Genomic DNA, 18,910 nt, shown 5'->3' with positions numbered 1-18,910 from the left:
TCAAACAGTTGATTTTGACATGTCTAAAGCAGCGGTCCCCAACCCTCGGGCCACAGACCGGTACCGATCCGTGAGTTGTTTGGTACCGGGCCGCGAGAGTTGAGGCTGGGGTGTGAAATTTATGGTTTTCAGGGTTTTTATCGCTTTTTATCATTATTATTTAATTGTTTTTAGCGTTAACTCAGTTTCCCGTGTGTTAGGAATAAATCTTTTTTTTTTTTCCAGTACCAGTACTGGTTTTATTTTGTTGTATTTATTCGTGACACCTTAAAGACCGGTCTGTGAAAATATTGTCAGCATAAACCGGTCTGTGGCGGTATTTTTGTACTAATCATTTTATTTCTTCCTGTTGAATTTTGAAATTCACTGACTTATATTTCCTTGTTTGTTTTCTTTCGTTCTTGATTATGAGTTGTTTTTCTCTCTGCCATCTCTTGTCCTTTGCTGGATTGTTACACTTTTGCACGATCATCAACAACCAATTACTGCTGTCCAATTATCTAGAGAACTATATCAATATCTATGTGAGCTTTGAGTGTATGGTTTCCCAGACCTCCCAGGTGTTATGGCAGGGCAGCCAGAACCAGGTAAATGGACCCAAGCAGACACAGCACGAAGGCGAGGTTAAAAACTTTATTAACGAAAAGCAACTGTGAACTGAAGTGTTGCAAACATGAATAACAAGATCAAAACATGAACTATGAACTGAAATGTCAGACTGGGCTGTGCAGGAGCAAAAGGGAGTCTCAGGGAGAGGGTCGTGGCTTAGGAAGTGGAGGTCAGAGATACGAGAACACAAAGAGAGAAATGTCAGAGGTGCCCACGATTCGTCAGGTAGAGACAGGTGAGTTACTTTGAGTGTCTTACAGTCTTTGCAGGTGGAAGCCGGTGTGGAGGGGAAAGCAGTCAAAGTGGTCTAGGTGAGTTTCCAGAGGCAGGGAGGCAGGCAGGTAAACAGACAATTAAACTGAGCTTGGGCTGTGACTGTGATTCCAGAGAAGACCAACATCCAGAGAGGAGTGATTATTACCTAGAGTGAGATGAGGAACCAGAGGATGCCTAGAAATCACACGGAGAAAACACCAGGTAAGCATAAGCAGTAAGCTGTGACACACAAGAACAACCTGGTGGCCTCACACTAATGCTAGGTTAACAGCAGATCTTGTGGGGACCCATTGAGAGCGCTGGTCTCATATACTGGCCTATAGCCCATATTGCCCACAGGTACAGATCGTGTTAGGAATGAGGCAGTTTTATGGAAAAACACCGCCACTCACCTGGGCCATGGAACCAGGTTTACTAACTCGAAGTATATTATGAGATCTATTTTAACATTTTTCATTTTTAGTTTTTATATTTGGGTAGAAAGGAGTTTGAAAGTTTGGTCACTGCTAACTAGCTAAGTTGTGTTTCCTCACCTACACGTTGATCCATCTGGAGTTCAGCAGAGTCATTCAGACTCCAAACCCACCATCATGGACTGCATGATGGTGCTCTGCAGTGGAAATTTGCTATGAGCGAAGCTGCAGCAGGTGATTTATGTGCTGTTGATATACCTGCAGGTGGTGGTGTTGGTGGGAGAGGGACTGACTGGAGAGGCAGGCGATTATCACTATACAAAATATATTATTAATTAGTCATTTGTTTCAGAAAGCTTGGGCCCGCCTCCTTTTGCATGTACAAGCATATTCACACATGCATGTGTGGGCTCCGCTACCACTACAAACACAGTCTAATTCTATGGGAAACAGTTGCTCATTAAACCTTGGCCTGATCGCACCTCTACTCTGACCTTAATGGCACAGCCAGAAAATAAAACTATATTAGTTTTGCTTTAATGTTGGACAAAGCTGAAATTATATTTTTCCAGATAAGTAGCATAAATCACACTGCCTGTTACAAGAAACCAAAAGATTCAACATTAATACTCATAAAGTCCAGACTACTGCTAGTTTCAGACTGAAGGTCTTTCAGAGCAGCTGTTCAGCTGCTGTATCCTGTTTAGTCTCTCCTAAGAGCGTGAAGGTGTGATGGGAACCATAAGGCTGGAAAGTAAATTGTTGAATGTTTTTGTCTTTTCAAGATATGAGTCCTCTATCCACACCAAAGCTGTAATTCTGCTTCCTCGGAGCTCAATTTATGACTGAACCTTCTGCAGCAGTACATCTCGTTAAAATGTGATATTCACACAGGTCTTTTTAAAGTCCGATTTCTGTTTGGGTCTAAATGGTAAAAAAAAACAAAAGCACAGATATTCCTCAGTCCTTTTTGTAAATAAAAAGCCAACAACGCTATTTATTTAAGCCACTAACATGTTGCAGGGTGAGACACAAAGCAGTGTCTTTTGTCAATTTGGATGTCAGCTCCATGATTCAGCCTACACTGTGTAATCTTCTGTACCTTTGATTTTATTGTTGTTCTTCGAGCATCCTGTTTTCTCCCACCCCTCATCCTTACATGACCTTGGTTTCGAATGTGTTATTTGGATGGTATCATTAACATCTAAATTAGCATCAGTTACAAATATTGAGTGCCCTGACTGAGAATTAAATCAGCCCCATTGATCCGATCTGAGCCACGACAGATACAACTGGGACTTGAGGGGGATGATTCAATGTCTAAACAAAAAGTAATAGGCTCAGATGGATTACACAGCCAGTGCTTGAATAATGAAATTAGGAGAGTATTGTAAATTCTGCAAGCGCATTGAAATCTTCCTTAAAGAAAATCAGGTGCACGCGCTGAATAATAAACAATAGCGCTGATCCACCTTTCATTCCTAACTCGCATAGATTTTATTTTCTTTAAAGGAGCACACACATTTTTAATAGTGAACTTTAATTAAGAGCCCCAGTCTTGTGACTTAAGCTGATTATTTGGGAAGTGTTTTGGGGGTGAATAGATGAAGAGGATTATACAAAGGGATAGAAGGGTTGGAAGGCTGTTTTTGAACACGGGTATTATCCTGTTCCAATCCCACTGTTGTGAGACGACGAGGCTTTAAGGCATTGGTGTTCTTCAGTTGGCTGGTTCTGGCGTGTCGCTGTGTTTTGGTGTGATCCTGCGACCGTCTAGACAGATGACATTTGCTGCAATATGTTTATTTGTGTCAAATGATCTAATACCCCAAAGTCAGTTGTTATGTCTTTGAGACAGGAAGAAGATGTGTGCGGTTACCTTGTTTACATTTTAGTAGTCTTTTCATTTCCCGAGCCTATTCCAATTACATTTTATTCGTTCCAGTCTGCCTGGAGAATTTGTCTCCTTCATTCAGTGAATGAATTTTTCTTCTCCTGATAGAATCAATGTTCAAACAAAGTTTTTAAGACTTTCCAGTCCAACATTTCTTTTTCTTTCTAATTCATTTCAAGTTCATCATTGCTGGTGGTAGTTCAGGTGAATGGGCTATGCGACCAGGACGGTTTTCGTCCTGGTCGCGGAACACTGGACCAGCTCTTTGTCCTCTCGAGGATACTTGAGGGTGCATGGGAGTTTGCCCAACCAGTCTACATGTGTTTTGTGGACCTGGAGAAGGCATTCGACCGTGTCCCTCGGGGCGTCCTGTGGGAGGTGTTGCGCGAGTATGGGGTGTCTGGCCCATTGCTACGGGCCATTCAATCCCTATACAACCGTTGCAAGAGCTTGGTTCGCATTGCCGGCAATAAGTCGGACTCGTTCCCGGTGGGTGATGGGCTCCGCCAAGGCTGCCCTTTGTCTCCGGTTCTGTTCATAATTTTTATGGACAGGATTTCTAGGCGCAGCCAAGTGGCGGAGGGCTTTCGCTTTGGTGGCCTCAGAATCTCATCTCTGATTTTTGCGGATGATGTGGTTCTGTTGGCTTCATCGGGTGAGGGCCTCCAGCTCGCACTGGAGCGGTTCGCAGCCGAGTGTAACGCAGCGGGAATGAGGATCAGCACCTCCAAATCTGAGGCCATGGTTCTCAGCCGGAAAAGGGTGGAGTGCCCACTCCGGGTCGGGGATGAGTTCCTGCCCCAAGTGGAGGAGTTCAAGTATCTCGGGGTCTTGTTCGCGAGTGATGGGAGAAGGGAGCTGGAGATCGACAGACGGATTGGGGCTGCGGCTGCAGTAATGCGGACGCTGCACCGGTCAGTCGTGGTGAAGAGGGAGCTGAGTGTAAAAGCGAAGCTCTCAATTTACCGGTCGATCTACGTCCCTACCCTCACCTATGGCCACGAGCTGTGGGTAGTGACCGAAAGAACGAGATCGCGGATACAAGCGGCGGAAATGAGCTTCCTCCGAAGGGTGGCTGGCCTCTCCCTTAGAGATAGGGTGAGAAGTTCGGCCATCCGGGAGGGGCTTAGAGTAGAGCAGCTGCTGCTCCACATCGAAAGGAGCCAGCTGAGGTGGTTCGGGCATCTGGCAAGGATGCCCCCTGGGCGCCTCCTGGGCGAGGTGTTCCAGGCATGTCCCACCGGGAGGAGGCCCCGGGGCAGACCCAGGACACGCTGGAGAGATTATATCTCTCGGCTGGCCTGGGAACGCCTTGGTATTCCCCCGGACAAGCTGGAGGAGGTGGCTGGGGAGAGGGAGGTCTGGACCTCTTTGCTTAGGCTGCTACCCCCGCGACCCGACCTCGGATAAGCGGATGAAGATGGATGGATGGATGGATGGGCTATGCAGCAAAATCAAGGCTGTCATTAAATACTATCAGGAGGGATATCCTTTAGCATCCGGTGGTGCTATCCGGTCGTTAAGTGATGACGTGACGAATCCTACTTCCGGACCTAAAGTAGTCTGCGTTTAATATGGCTTTTGTGTTGTTAACATGTTTAATGTTTTGTATTTTCTTCTATTTAATCTCAAAAAGCTCCTAAAACAGTCACTGTTGACCTCCCTCGGCTTTTATTACCGCTAATCATTTATTTAAGCTCAGTTTTTAAAACCTTAGGATGTAACTACAGCCCAGCCCATGCAGCAGTATATGAATGATTAACCTCGTATTGTGGATGGATTATCTCAGTTGTTCTCCTGGCTGAAGTTTGGTCCTTTTACAGCATCCTGCCATGCGATTACATTTGTTCCTGACCACCGAGAACACTCACGTCAACTTTTATCGAGTGGAAAAAAAGTTAGCTTGTTTATATTATGCTAACATAGCTGTGTCGCTAGCGGTCATATATATATATATATATACCAGCTAGCCAAACTTCAGTAACCCTACAAACGTCACTGCTTTTTAGTTTTCTGTCTTCATTTATGTTGGAAGTGATAACAGAGCTGTACGTTTTAATTTGTTTCCAAAACCCCGCAGTCAGGACATGCTATATTGTATTTAGATAGAAGCTAGCGAGCTAACTTCCTGCTAACTTCTAACTCCGTTAAATGTCATAAATTCCGTTTTCATGGATGCCTGGATGTTAAACTCAATTGTTACACCTGGTAGAGCAGAACGCTGATCATTTTATTAAAGATGAAAGACTTTAGACAGTTTTTCAACTCTCAGTAATGCCATAGTGATCGTTTGATATATGGACCTGCAGCGGAGTTTAGGCCCAGACACGGCCAGTGACGTCAGACTTAACGACCGGATAGTAATATTCTACACCCAGAGCTAACTGTCCTGTTTGCAAGCACAACAAAGCTCATATAAGACATCTTGTGCATTTCCCTTTGACCAAGCTGCACTTTGACCCGCCAGCAGTCTTACAGCAGTTTGATTTAATCCATTGTTTTAAGTTCGTAGACACAAACTTCTTTTTTTCATGTACAGTGTACACTGAATAAATCTCTGCTAAACACTCTGAGGGCTGTTAACAAAATAAACATGACATTTTCTTTGTGTGTCTTCACAGCTAGAATACACATAAAAGATGGAAGCTTTGGGGTTACAAAAAGAAGAAGAAAATTACTCTTCTATTCACTTGATCTATGACCTCAGTAGACACTTTGTTGATGAGTTCGTGGTCTCAATTATTAGCTCCACATCTTACTGTATAGAAAATGGTTTCATTTTGTAAATTATAATGCCTGTGATGATGTGAAAGCATAATAAAGCACGACATGTTTTAAGTCAAACCTACCTACTTTGTTAGATTTAGGCAACAAAATAACTGCTTATTTGGGTTTGGAAAAAAATCATTTTGGCTAAAATAATAATGGATTGCATTTATATAACGCTTTTCGGGACCCCTCAAAGCACTTTACAATTCCACTATTCATTCACTCTCATACACTAGTGAAGGCAAGCTACAGTTGTAGCCACAGCTGCCCTGGGGCAGACTGACAGAAGCGAGGCTGCCATATTGTGCCATCGGCCCCTCTGGCCATCACCAGTAGGCGGCAGGTGAGGTGTCTTGCCCAAGGTCACAACGACAGAGACCGTCCGAGCCGGGGCTCGAACCGGCAACCTTCCAATTACAAGACGAACACCCAACTCTTCAGCCACGATCGCCCCAAATATGCCGACTGTTTATACATTTATACACACATCTTGCCGTGAGACTGGACTGGGCACCATGGGATTGAAAATGGGCTTTAACATCAGAGTCCAGGGTTTGCTTGATGACTTATAAAGGCCTCAGTCACGCAGGCCTAGTGACCCCCTGGGATCCTGCAGTTGCTAGGAGAAATTTGCATTCCCCAGTCGGTTGGAGAGTGGTTGCTGGCTATTGCCAGAAGGCTCTGCAGCAAAAACATCTTGGTGGTTGCTTTGGTCCCTAGAAGATTGCTGTATTTGCCCTGACCTAGTTTGAGCTGAGTGGTCTACAATCAATTTACATTCTTCACGCTCTTTAAAATTTACTCTCCAGGCTGTAGTAAGACTAAACCATTCAAAAGTTTTTTTTCAAGGTGAACATTCTCTGTTTCTAATTTGTATCGCACTTTTTCAACCTGCACTGCAACTTCGTGAGAAACATCTTTTGTGCAATTTACCTTTCAACCTGCACCTAGCAACCAAAGCAGTTTCTAGGGGCAGGTTTTTGGTGCAGCACCATATGCATGTACCAGTTTCACTTCGTTACTGCCTGCAACCTTCAGCTACCACTCACCATCTGGCTGTGGAGAGCACACTTTTTCCAAGGAACCTGGGGTTGCCACGGGGTCACTGACTGATCACTAGGCCTGCGTGATTGTAGACAGAAGGCAAGAAAGCTAGAAAATAATATGGTTTTGATAACATCTTTATAGTTGCAGTGTATTTCATTTCACTGATGACTTTCACTGTATTCTATGAGGATACTTAATCCTAAACAAGAATCATGATGTCCTAAGGAAAAACACCAAAAAACTGTCACATAAATATTGGAGGTATATAATCTGATTCAAGAAACTAGCACAGAAATGAATAAAAAGCATCTCCGTGTGAGGTTAATTGTAAACGTAACTCATTTTATCTTCATTTCAATTCAAAATGTATTTGTTGTTGCAAATCAGTTGTAAATAAGTTCACTTCGAGGAGGGTGTGCATGGCTAGAAGGGAAAAAGGCTTGATGTAAACTGCCTCAGATGGACTCTGCACTCTGACGTCCCTCTGATTAGTGCACTCAACCCCAGAGCACATCCTAACCTTTTACCGGACAGTCTTCTAAGAGTGTGTGATTACCCTTTGGCAAGTGGAAGACTCCTTGTAAGAGCATTCAAGCAGGTCTGTACAGTAAAAAATGTAAATGTCAGTCAAGCTGTGGAAGGTGTGCTCTTTTCCCTTTTTGATTTTTGCCATAACATTCGATATTCCCCGTTATGTCAGTTTCATTTACATGTCACAGATAAAAATATCTGTGGCATTAATGATTAATCGATCACTTGGCACAAAGTTAAAGCGATCACTGATTAATTTAAACCTCCCCAAAAGCACAATAAATATCCTTTGTTTCGTGCTATAAACTGGAGAACATTTGCAATAAAGCCCATGGAAACATACTGCCAGCTGTCACTGTGGCACTTGAAAGAGCATCTTCTCAGAGCCCGCCGTGACAGCATTAATGATCTTGACTGATGACAGAAGTGGCTTTTACAGTGTTGCAGTTAGACAGATATTCAATCATGCTGCTCTATAATTTGTTGCGAGTCTTTGGTGGTGGAAACACGTTGTTTGCGTGCTACCAAAACGAGACAAAAAGAAGGAAACGGGAGGGCGTGTTTGGTCCAAACATTTTAAATGACCTTCCAGGATATGCCCGGTCAGAGTCACTTGATCCACAGGATGCCACACAATGTCACAAGCTGGTCAATTTGTGCACTTCTGTGAAAGTGTTAATTAGAAAACAACTCAGTGTTCATGTTGATAGTGTTGCCTCTACACTGTTACAATGTATTGATTATTTGGAAAGGCCTGCTCAATTTTCCAATAGGTCATTTATGGTAAAACGTTTCAGAGTCAAGTGTTATGCTCTTTCATTGCACGTACCCACACAGAGTATCTCTTTGTTTTTTTGCAATTGAATTTTGTATGGTTTAAGATGATAGCCTTCACTGTAAAAATGCTGTCAGCACTTTGTCCTCAGTATGTTGCGATAGATTTGTATTGATTTTGGCAGTGGACATGCGGCGCTTTTATTACGTGTAATCACAGCGTTTCTCTGTTTCAAACTACACTTACTAATACATACACACAGTACAGGTGTTTTTGAAGTCATGAAGAGTTTTTTTTAATGGTTGAAAAATAACTTTCTAAATTCCAAAACCTTGTAATCCCGAAATTAGCGAGTGGAAGTCATTTTTTTACCCTTTTGGAAAATTTTAAATATACTACAAAGACTGCGAGGCTTTGTCACTTTCACAATTTAAATTTGTACTTTGATGGATGTGAGCAGGGGTTGATTAGAACAGGTGTACTGTATCTGCTGCTGGGTTGCTCGTTCATGCAATAAGATGCATGCGCATCCTCTTGTACATGCTCACACACACATATATACCCCTCCCCCTCTAAATGTCAGAAAGCATTGATTGTAAGTTTGTGAACAGGAGCCTAGGAGCAATTTAAGATTTTGTTTGTCTCTTAACAAAGATATATATATAAAAAAACCTGACAGCGTATTTAAAGGTCAAAAGAAGAATGGAGGGACAGTGGGTGTATTTTGTGTGTGTGTGTCAAAGCAAAATGGATAAATAGGGGAAATAAGAGAAAATAAATGTTTGTTGACCTGTTTTTTTTTCCACACAGAGCAGACAAATAATTTAAAATGAGAGAAAAACATGATTTTTTGGAAATATGTTGCTTTTTGGAAATATGTGGCTATTTAAATGGAATGAATGGAGCAAAAAGGAGAAAATATCCAGTGAGCAGCATTTCTCTGCTGGATGTCAGAGGAAAATGTGCAGATGGGTTCAAGCTGGTAGGAAGGCAACAGCAACTCAAATAATTATGTGTTATAGCCAAGGCTGGACTGGGAAGAATGGGCATTTCTGTATATATACACTTACACACACATATACATGAAACCGTGGATCCATCCTGACCTGTATCAACTATTTAGGTTTCTCAATGAAACACCACAGCCTACCTCAGTATGGTTGTTGTTGGCCATGTCCATCACTTAATGGCCACAGTGCACCCCTATCCCGCTGGCTGCTTCCAGCAGGATAACACACCATGTCACAAAACTCAAATCATGTTAAAAGGTTTTTCTGGAAAGGATTTCACTGCACTCAGATGGTCTACTAAATCATCAGATCTCAAGAGCACCATTTGGATGTTTGGAATTGGGGGATTTCTGAAAACAAAAGGGGCTCCGGCCTGGTACTATCAAGCTGTAACTGATGCGGAAGTGAGTGTCATTAAAAAAAAAAAGTATTAACTACTATTAACTATTAACTGTAATCACTGAATACCTAAAACGACCAAAACCTTTTTCACACATTTAATACTATCCATAAGAACCCTTTTACCCCGATCATGTAGTGTCTGTCCTGGGTTTTGAACGTGCCATCAATAAAAGCACATGACCTCATAAACACCCAAACTAATCTGTCTTTCTGCAGTACGACTCCCTGATTGGTGAATTTAATCTGTCTCAATCCACAGGCAATAATCCTTGCAGATTATATACCCTCTACTGTGCTGAACACCAACCACAGAACATAACAGCATTTTTAAATATATCGGACACAAGGGTTAGCGCCTCGTCAGTGTTTGCCTGGATAACCCCAACAGAGATGGTGGACTCATATAAACACACACATGTATGACAATGCTGCATATCCATACATTACCGTATGGTTATACACATGCAGATGCATAATCACACTTTCAATATATTGTTGCTTTTAGATGGATGGAAGCTATATTGCAGCCACACACCGATTTGCAAATTAATAAGTTGATTAAGTGCTCGCTTTAATCTGTCTTGGTGTCAGCCATTAGAAAAACAGCTAAAATATGCTGACTTTCACCACATGTCAGATAAATGATGTCAGGATTATACAGATATGTCTGTGTGCTGTGTAATCACTTGTAATCTGTTATTATACAGATACTGGACATGAGCGACACATATAATCCCTCCGACCTGGAGAGGACACAGATAGGCCCAAAAATGTAGCTGAAGGCCATATTAATGGGGAAAAATCAGATGAGGAGGATTAACATCATCTTAATATCTTAGATAAAATCTACATGATGCTGGGATGAAGGGAGGCGGGGAAACACTTTTTTAGGAGAAATTTAGGTTTCTATGTTTAATACTTTATAGTGAAACTAATTTGTCTTTGTGAAGTTACAGAGTTACTGTACAGACTATAAACATGAACTTTTAATGCTCTGTAGTTGGACATTTTGGCACAGGAGTTCATTGGGGTTTAGCCTGCAGTTTCTGGCACTCCCATGTTGGCTTTGTTCGAAGATCACCAACTACACTTTCTCCTCACTTATGCGCTTACAAATGAGGCAATACAATGCCAAAAGCAAAAGTGTCATTTAACTGATAATTTGAAAGAAGTTTCAGCTGTACACGTGCACTTAAAGGACAAAGGACACTGTTTGAAGGATACAAATGTTCACATTTTCCACTGAAAGTCAGATGATTTTTAAAATAGAGGCCAAGTACACCAATCCGACATAACATTATAACCACCTACCTGACTATGTTGGTTCCCTGTTTGCTGCCAAAGCAGCCATGAGCCATTGAGGCATGGACTCCCTGAAGGTGTCCTGTGGTATCTGGCGCAAAGATGTTAACAACAAATCCTTTAAGGTGGGATGTGTGGCCTCCATGACTTGCTTGTCCAGCACTGGAGAGACCTGAAGAGTTTGGGGTCCAAATCAACAAAGCCGACTCACTGTTGTGCTCTTCAAACCATTCTTGAAGCATTTTTGCTTTGTGGCAGAGCGCACTATCCTGCTGAAAGAGGCCACAGCCACCAGGGAATACTGTTTCCATAAAAGGGTGTATGTGGTCGGCAGCAATGCTTAGGTAGGTGGTATATGTCTATCATCCATGTGGATGGCAGGACCCAAGGTTTCCTGCAGAACATTGCTCAAAACATTACATTGCCTGTAAGCGATACTAATGCACCCAGCCATCCTGTGATGTACTGTAAAAGAAAATGTGACTCATTTGACCAGGCCACTTTCTTTCCTTGCTCCATATGGACCCTGACTGGTCTGTTGGTGGCTCTATGCAGCCCCATACCCAAAAAACTGTGATGTACTGTGTATTCTGACACCTTCTTCTATCAAAACCAGCATCAACTTTTTCAATAATTTGAGCTGCAATAGCTCATCTGTTGGATTGGACCACATGAGCCAGCCTTTACTCCCCAGGTCCCTGAGTGAGCCTTAGCAGCCCTTGACCCTCTCGCTGGTTCACCACTTTTGATAGATCCTGACCACTGCAGATTGGGAACACCGCACAGGAGCAGGAGTTTTAAAGATGCTCTGGCCCAGTTGTCTAGTTATCACATTTTGGTCCTTGTCAGACTCTCAAATCATTATGCTTATCCATTTTTCTGCTTCTAACACATCAACTTTGATGACAAAATGTTGAATCCCTCCCTGATATGTCCCACCCATGCACAGGTGCCATGACAAAAAGAATATCAGTGTTATTCACTTTACCTGTCAGTGGTAATTATGTTATGCCTGATCAGTATATGTCCACTGGTGAATGGTAACTACAGGCCATCTATGTCCTCTTGTCTCGTGTGACCTCAATAAGTGATAATAGGGTCGGGCAAGGTCTCAGTGATTTCACCCTTGACCCCCAGTCATAGTAATGACCAATGCCTTTTTTCACACTTTGGCTCATGTGATGACTCAGATAATCAATAGTGGGTCAACAAACCCTAGAACCACCTCTAAATTTGAAGTCCAGTTAATTTCTTCCAAGCTCTGAAACGAAGTTAGAAATGTAAGTATTAAATATGAGTATTAACTTGAAACATAATGCTGAAAGCCAGCTTGGAATATGGAGTCCATGTTTTTTTCTACTGAAGAGAAATCTTAATGTTCTCGAAGCTAACAAGTTTGCTAATGGCCAGTTATCAGAGTTGTTAGCGTGTTGACTTAGCTCGCTAATCAAAAGTTTGCAATGTTTTAAAAAGATAAACGATTCATTGCATAACTGTCTGCAAACCATTGATATTTTGTAGATCAGGAGAGGAAGAAAAAATATATAGGAAAACAGGAGTGTTGCAACCCAGCTAATAAGCATTGATACTTTGTTCTACTCTTTGGCTGTCTGTCCCCTCAAAGGTCAGTGCTGTCTAGACAGCTTGCTACTGACTTCTAGGCCAAACTTCACAGAAGTTAAACTTCATATAACAGATTTTTGCAATTTCTTCGCCCTTATGAGCGTCTTCACTAATGAACAAGCTTGTCCTTGTTACAGAACAGAGTAATGATGCATAAAAATTGTGTGCCGTACAGACACATATCCATTCATTATACACTGATTTTAACATAGAAGTTAATATTTAAATAAAGAGAGAACCCACTTGGTGCCAACCTTGTAACTGCTAGCAATAAAATAGAAGCGCCTTTGCAACCCAAAAGATTCTACTCATTTAAAGTGCTTATTGTACTTTTTTATTCAAAGTTTAACCCCTTCGTTTTAGTGCCTTTCAGTTCTCTCCACTTCATTTTTAGTCTGCTTTTCTTTCATCTATCTTTCCTTTAGGCTACATGCTGCTTGTAAGACTTGGAAGTGTTCCTTCTTTTCTTACATTCTTAGCTGTCCCTTCCTTTGAAACTTTCCCAGTGATGTTCTCAAGGTACAAACAGTGCTAGGGTTGTTATTCAAAGACTCATTATTTCTCTTAAAAGTAATGTAGTACATTACCTAATTACTCACCAGAAAAAGTAAACATGTAACACTATGTGTTAAATTACCTTTGTTACTCTGTAAAATGACTTGAAACATACTGTCGCGTAATTACCAGTTAACTATACAAACCCGCGGCTACAGTCCCACACACCAACACAAATCCCTGTCTTAATGAGGGCACACACAGATCTTTCTATTAGTGTTTACATCTAAACATGGCTGACAACACAAGGGCGGTGAAAACCCTCCAAAGAGACTTCAAAGTGATTGCCACATTGACTCTACTGTAGAAACATTAGTTACAGGTAGAAAATGAGGTTCCATCAGTGCTTTGTTACCTGCTGAAGTTCAGACTCCGGTTGCTGGGCTGAGAACATCACTGCGTCTTTGCTAGGTTTGTGTTAGCATGCTATCTGTGCAGATGCTAGCAAAGAGCCGATGTTGAATTAGCACTGTGATGCAGCTGTTTCTGTTATGGATGCTGTTTACAGTTTACCATCACACTCTTGCCCTTTCATACAATAAAAATAAAAGTAGTATCTCCGCTCCTCCCCATTTTATGCACACATATTAAAATCAGCTAATCGTAACGCAAATGTGAAGGAAGAAAAAACATGTTTGTTTGACATTTTTAATCCTTTCTAGCCCCACCCCATGTGCAGAAAACTAAGAAACCTTTCTAATGCAAGTAATGGTGCAATTGTAAATGCAATTGAATTCCTCATTTTAGCAGAGTGATGCATAACATCATCGCATTACTGAAAAATGTAACGTGTTTACAGTAATGTGTTACTTTTGGAGCATGTTACACCCATCATGGGTTACAAAGGTGTTGGTTCAAAGAGAAGAATGAGATGAATAAATTAAACACGAATGAGAGTCTCTAAATAACAGGATAAACTTCTATACAGATTCTTAGATTTGGGTGTTGTAGCATTCTGGCAGCCAGCATGTGAGTCTATATGTGTGCATGAGAAAGAGTAGAGATTATAATGAAGAGCTGCCAGAAGAGTGTGTGTTGGGTGAGATGGAGTGATGCCAATGTGTCTGCATTAGTGGGAGATCAGAGTATCATATCATGATCCTTCTACAGCTCTGGGTTAGTGTGTTTGGATGGTTAATCACTATGAAGCTGATAGCTCGTCTGCCTCCCTCCGTCTCTCCTTTCTGCTCCATTTGTCGTTTCTTTATCAGCTTCCAACTCAGTCAGTCTTCATATAAGCAGGTCACCAGCCACGCATGCAGGCGGCCACCAACTCTTCAAAGCAGTTCACGTGGCAGCACCAACGAGATGTCACTTAGTGTTAATGTTCAGGCTGCGTCTCTGGTGGCAAGCTAGAGAAAAAGTTGGCTGTAGCTGAAGTTATCTCCTTTTCTCCTGTCACTTTTCCTCTTGCTTTTTCCTTTTTTAAAAAAAGAAATGGTGAAGCCCTTTTTGTAAATTATGCTTTCAAATACCGTCTCCAAAAAAAAGTATGCTTTTGTACTTTTCAAATTTAGATCCTTCAAGTGATTAAAGAATTTCCTTCACAGTTCTGCTGATAATCCAGTCTCCACAGTACTCTCTGCAGTTCCTGTAGCCTAATTTGAACTGTAATTACAAGCTGGAAGTTGGAAGAACTAGATGTAATTTTGATTTATGAATTTGTGAATTTTATTAAGCTAAAATCTTTATTCATGATAAAATGACTGGGAGACATATCATTTCTGGCTGATTCATTTCTGGCATGACTAGAAAGATGCCAAATCTCTCCATCACAATCACTTCTTTCAGTGCAGATGCTGTGTTAAATTGCTTCCTGAAAGTCCCAGTATAAAATGTATTTATGAAATTTCACCATAAGTCTCAAATTTGTCCATTATCTTATATTTCAAAGAGCCCACAGTGTCATGGCTTTGTGTAAGAAACACTAGCAGGAGCATATCGTTGTTGTTGGGGGGGTTTGACATTGATGGGTTGTGCATCGTGAAATTGTCCCACAGGGTGAGACTGTCTGTGTTCCTCTTTAACATCCCGAGGAGTCTTTTGGCTGCACCAAAACAACCTTCACTCACCTCCAGCTCTCCTAGGCGAGTTCTTCTACTTCCATCAAATTAAAATCAGGTTGATTTATCTATAATTTGACACGCTGGAGGGGAACCAGCGTGCATCAGAGAGGCACAGAGAGGCACAAGCGCATGGGGACAGAACGGGGCTGTCACTGAGAGATCCAAATATAGCAGCAGGACGATCTTAAAGACTTCTTTCCTTTTTGATTGCGTTTTATGTATTTTACTCCAAAATGTCTTCATTTGATCTAATTAAAAATAATCCTGTATCAAGTGTTTGCTTCTGTTTGCCTTGAATTGAATTTTACAGTATGTCAAATAATATTTGAGAAGGACATTTCACACACGCGCACACAACTAACCATTATTATGTCTCGACTTTTTTCATCTCTGCACTGTTATTATGTTGCCAGACGTTTACAGCAAATCCGTTTTTATAAATCTTTTCTTGAAAAGCAGCAACTAAATGAGTTTATTTCCACACTCCATAATCCAGTATAGAAATGAATCGACCATCTCTCTACATGTATGACTTCATGTGTTTTAAAACATATCTAAGACGTGTCTCGTTGGACTGTGAATTTTTGGATGCAGTTCTTCTGCGTGCGTGTGACTGGATGCCATCTTGGCTCTGCAGAGCATCGCTGGACTGGAGCCAGCATGGCAGATGGCTGCTTGTCTGCAGGGTTTGGATTCCTACAGGGCTTCTAATACAACAAACACAGACAACTGGGTGGAGAAAAATGCTGCCCGGACACAGATATTTATTGTTTCTCTCTGTGTCTCTCTGAACTGGTTTCATGTTTTTTTTCTTACCTTTGGTTCACGTCTGCCTGATTTAGCTTCATTTAGCTTCTCCTTCTTATGCTCTTAAAGAAAAAAGAAAAATTCTCTTTTATGTTATACTTAAGGAACAGATAACATAAAAAAGGAGCAAAAATATTTATAAAGAATTTGAATTAATGATATTTCTGCCTCATTTTTTCTTTATTAGATGACATATTTTTGGTAAAACTATGAATTTAATTTCAAATGTGTAATAATGGGATTATGGGTAAGAAACCGTGACAACTTTAAAATCTTTTTTTTCCTTATTAATCTCTATGGTTTAGAAAGAAAGGATTTATAGCTGGTTTGTTTCTATGCATTTTTTTGTTAGTTCTGCAGAACATTTTCCATTTTAATTATATTCTGCTAATATTAGCTGCTGATAGGAAAGACACAGGGCAGAAGATTAGATTATAACTTTGCTGTGCTTTAAAAAAAAAAATCATCTGCCAAGCAAATGGATCCAACTGCTGTGTGCTGAGAGCTGAATTACAAATTATAAATTTGTTCGAGGGGTTTTGGAGACTTATTTCATTCAGAAGAGAAAAATCTCAGCTGGGGAAAAAAGTACTGCTGTTGCAGGAGGTAAATAAATATCAGTTTCTTTCTCATTCCAGCATTTTCTGTATCCTTTTGTCATCCCTTACATTTTTTTCTCATATTCCTCTAAGTCCTGTTCTCATTTTTTTCTATATCTCTACCATTTTTTTTAACCCTTTCTCTTTCCGTCTCCCCTGACACCATCTCAGCCTCCCTCTCCCTCTCACGGATCTCTCTGCATCCCATTCTCTTTTCCATCTCAATTTTTTTCCTCTCCTGGAGCAACTGTATGTATACACCCGGTTGCCGTGGCAACCAGAGGAGGCCACATGAGCGGGTGGATGAACAAAAGACCCAGAGACCCTCATACACACAGAGAGAGAGAGAGAGAGAGAGAGAAAGTGTGAGAGGGAAAGAAGGAAAATCAGATTTCATTTTTAGGCAAGGGGCTTGGTGAGTGTAGAAAATGAGGAGGAGGAGGAGGAGGAGAGGGGAGCGATGGATAGCGTAGGTGAGGTGAGTTCGTAAATGAAAAAGAGAGACAGAAAGGGGGAAGGGAGATGTGGTTAACAAAGCAAGAAAAGAAAAATGTATTCAGTGACTGTAAAAGAAAAGCCTAAAAAATGCAACATTGCATTATGACCGGCAGCTGGCCACAGTTACAGAGCATTTCCATTCACTTTCAGTTTCTTCTCATTCCTAACGTATTTAATCGTCTTGAACGTCACCTGTGTGAATAAGTCAGCTTTCTTTTTTATTTCTTTTCATTTTGTCCATAACATCTCTGAGATTTCTGACAGTAAAGCCTGGTTGTTATTGTAAAGCTATACCTTTTCTATACTTTAACATGTCATTCAGTACAGTAGCAATGTATAGTACAGTAGGATGTAATGTAGATGATGCATGTCAGTAAGAGGAAATCACACTCACAGTGATTTCTGAGGAATTATATTTTTCTTCAATGAGCATGTTTAATGCTGCCAGTATCTCCAGCTGGGTGTCTGCTTGAGCAGTGAAACCCATTACCATTGCATTCAGGCAAAATGTAAGAGCTTGTCAGGTAAGAATATCGATTAATATAGTTTTATTGTTTACTTAGATACTTGTGAAATCCCAGAAACACCTTTGTTTTTAGGCCTCCATGATATCCAATCACTCAGAGTTTAGATGAAGCGCCCCTGTTCCTCTGCTGGTGCTCAATCCAGACCAAAACACACCGGTGTTGCTTCTAAAAAGCTCAGAGGGAGCAGTAAATGTTGGCTGGTTATCAGTGTGCTCCACTCCAGCACTGGCGCCATGTTACTGGAGAAAAGGTAGCTGACGTATGGAGGCTGAGCACAAAACGACTGTAAGCAGGGATTAGTTGTCTCCAAGGGTGCATTCAACTGCCTGATAGAAATTGGAAAGTCTCAGTCCAAGAGATTTTCAGATCAATACATCGCCAGAGTCCAACAATTTATCATGAAGGCATTAATGGGACTAATCTTTTGCTGCAATATTGGTGAGGATATCAGCAGAAATGAGGTGTACTTGCTAGAAAATAATCCAGCAGGGATGTGCACAGCGTTAATCTGGCCAGTGGTGGTAATGCTTTGGGAGATACTGTTGCACTCTGGGCTCTGGCCAGAAGTGAACCTGGCTAAAGTTCCTTGGTTATGTTGGTGTGACTGTGGCCTTAAAGGTCACGGTCACAGTCTTTGAGTGGGCAAAACTGGAAATTTTTACTGTAGTGGCAACATTCAAGTAATTAATGTTTTGGGATTTGGTACGATGCCTAATGTTGTCTAGTTGAAATTAAAATGTACTGTATAATACGAGATATAATTACCCGTACAGTAAATCCATCCAGGCCAACTCAAGGTTTCTTCCAATTACTCCAGCGATAATGAAAACAACTAATTGTCTCTTGTAACTCCTTTAATCAGCGTCTCCGACTGCATGGCTTGGGTGGTAATTATGTTGCGGCCGTTGTAAACAAGTAGCGCGCATTCTTCGGTCTCACTTATTAAACGTAACCCAGTAATGATTAGAAGGGGGGTAAAAAAGCATTACACTCGGGAAAATGTCAAGTTGATTTCCACTTCAAGCCCTTGACAAATATGCAGATTTGTTTTCAATGCTGTGTGTGTTTGTGTTTTTTTTAAGGTTATCTTCTCTGTTTTCAATTTTTTGGACACAGGACATTACCGCTCTTGATCAGCTATATGATGATTAACCTTTGAAGTTTATGATTAGAATTTGCACCGCAGGCAAATGTGTATCTATTTATC

The 18,910-nt window shown here is 41.2% G+C and overlaps 1 long non-coding RNA gene across 1 annotated transcript; it reads right to left on the bottom strand.

The window, feature by feature from the left end:
- Positions 1-619: 619 nt before the first annotated feature.
- On the bottom strand, positions 620-11,709 carry LOC145426279 (uncharacterized). The gene is made up of 2 exons (XR_013906988.1): positions 11,038-11,709; positions 620-1,059 (listed from the first exon to the last, which is right to left on the bottom strand). It is a non-coding gene; the product is annotated as an uncharacterized LOC145426279 (long non-coding RNA).
- Positions 11,710-18,910: the final 7,201 nt, after the last annotated feature.

This window comes from Astatotilapia calliptera, chromosome 3 (assembly GCF_964374335.1).
Source record: "Astatotilapia calliptera chromosome 3, fAstCal68.1, whole genome shotgun sequence".
NCBI lineage: Eukaryota > Metazoa > Chordata > Actinopteri > Cichliformes > Cichlidae > Astatotilapia > Astatotilapia calliptera.
This window is presented reverse-complemented; position numbering and strand designations above follow the sequence as displayed.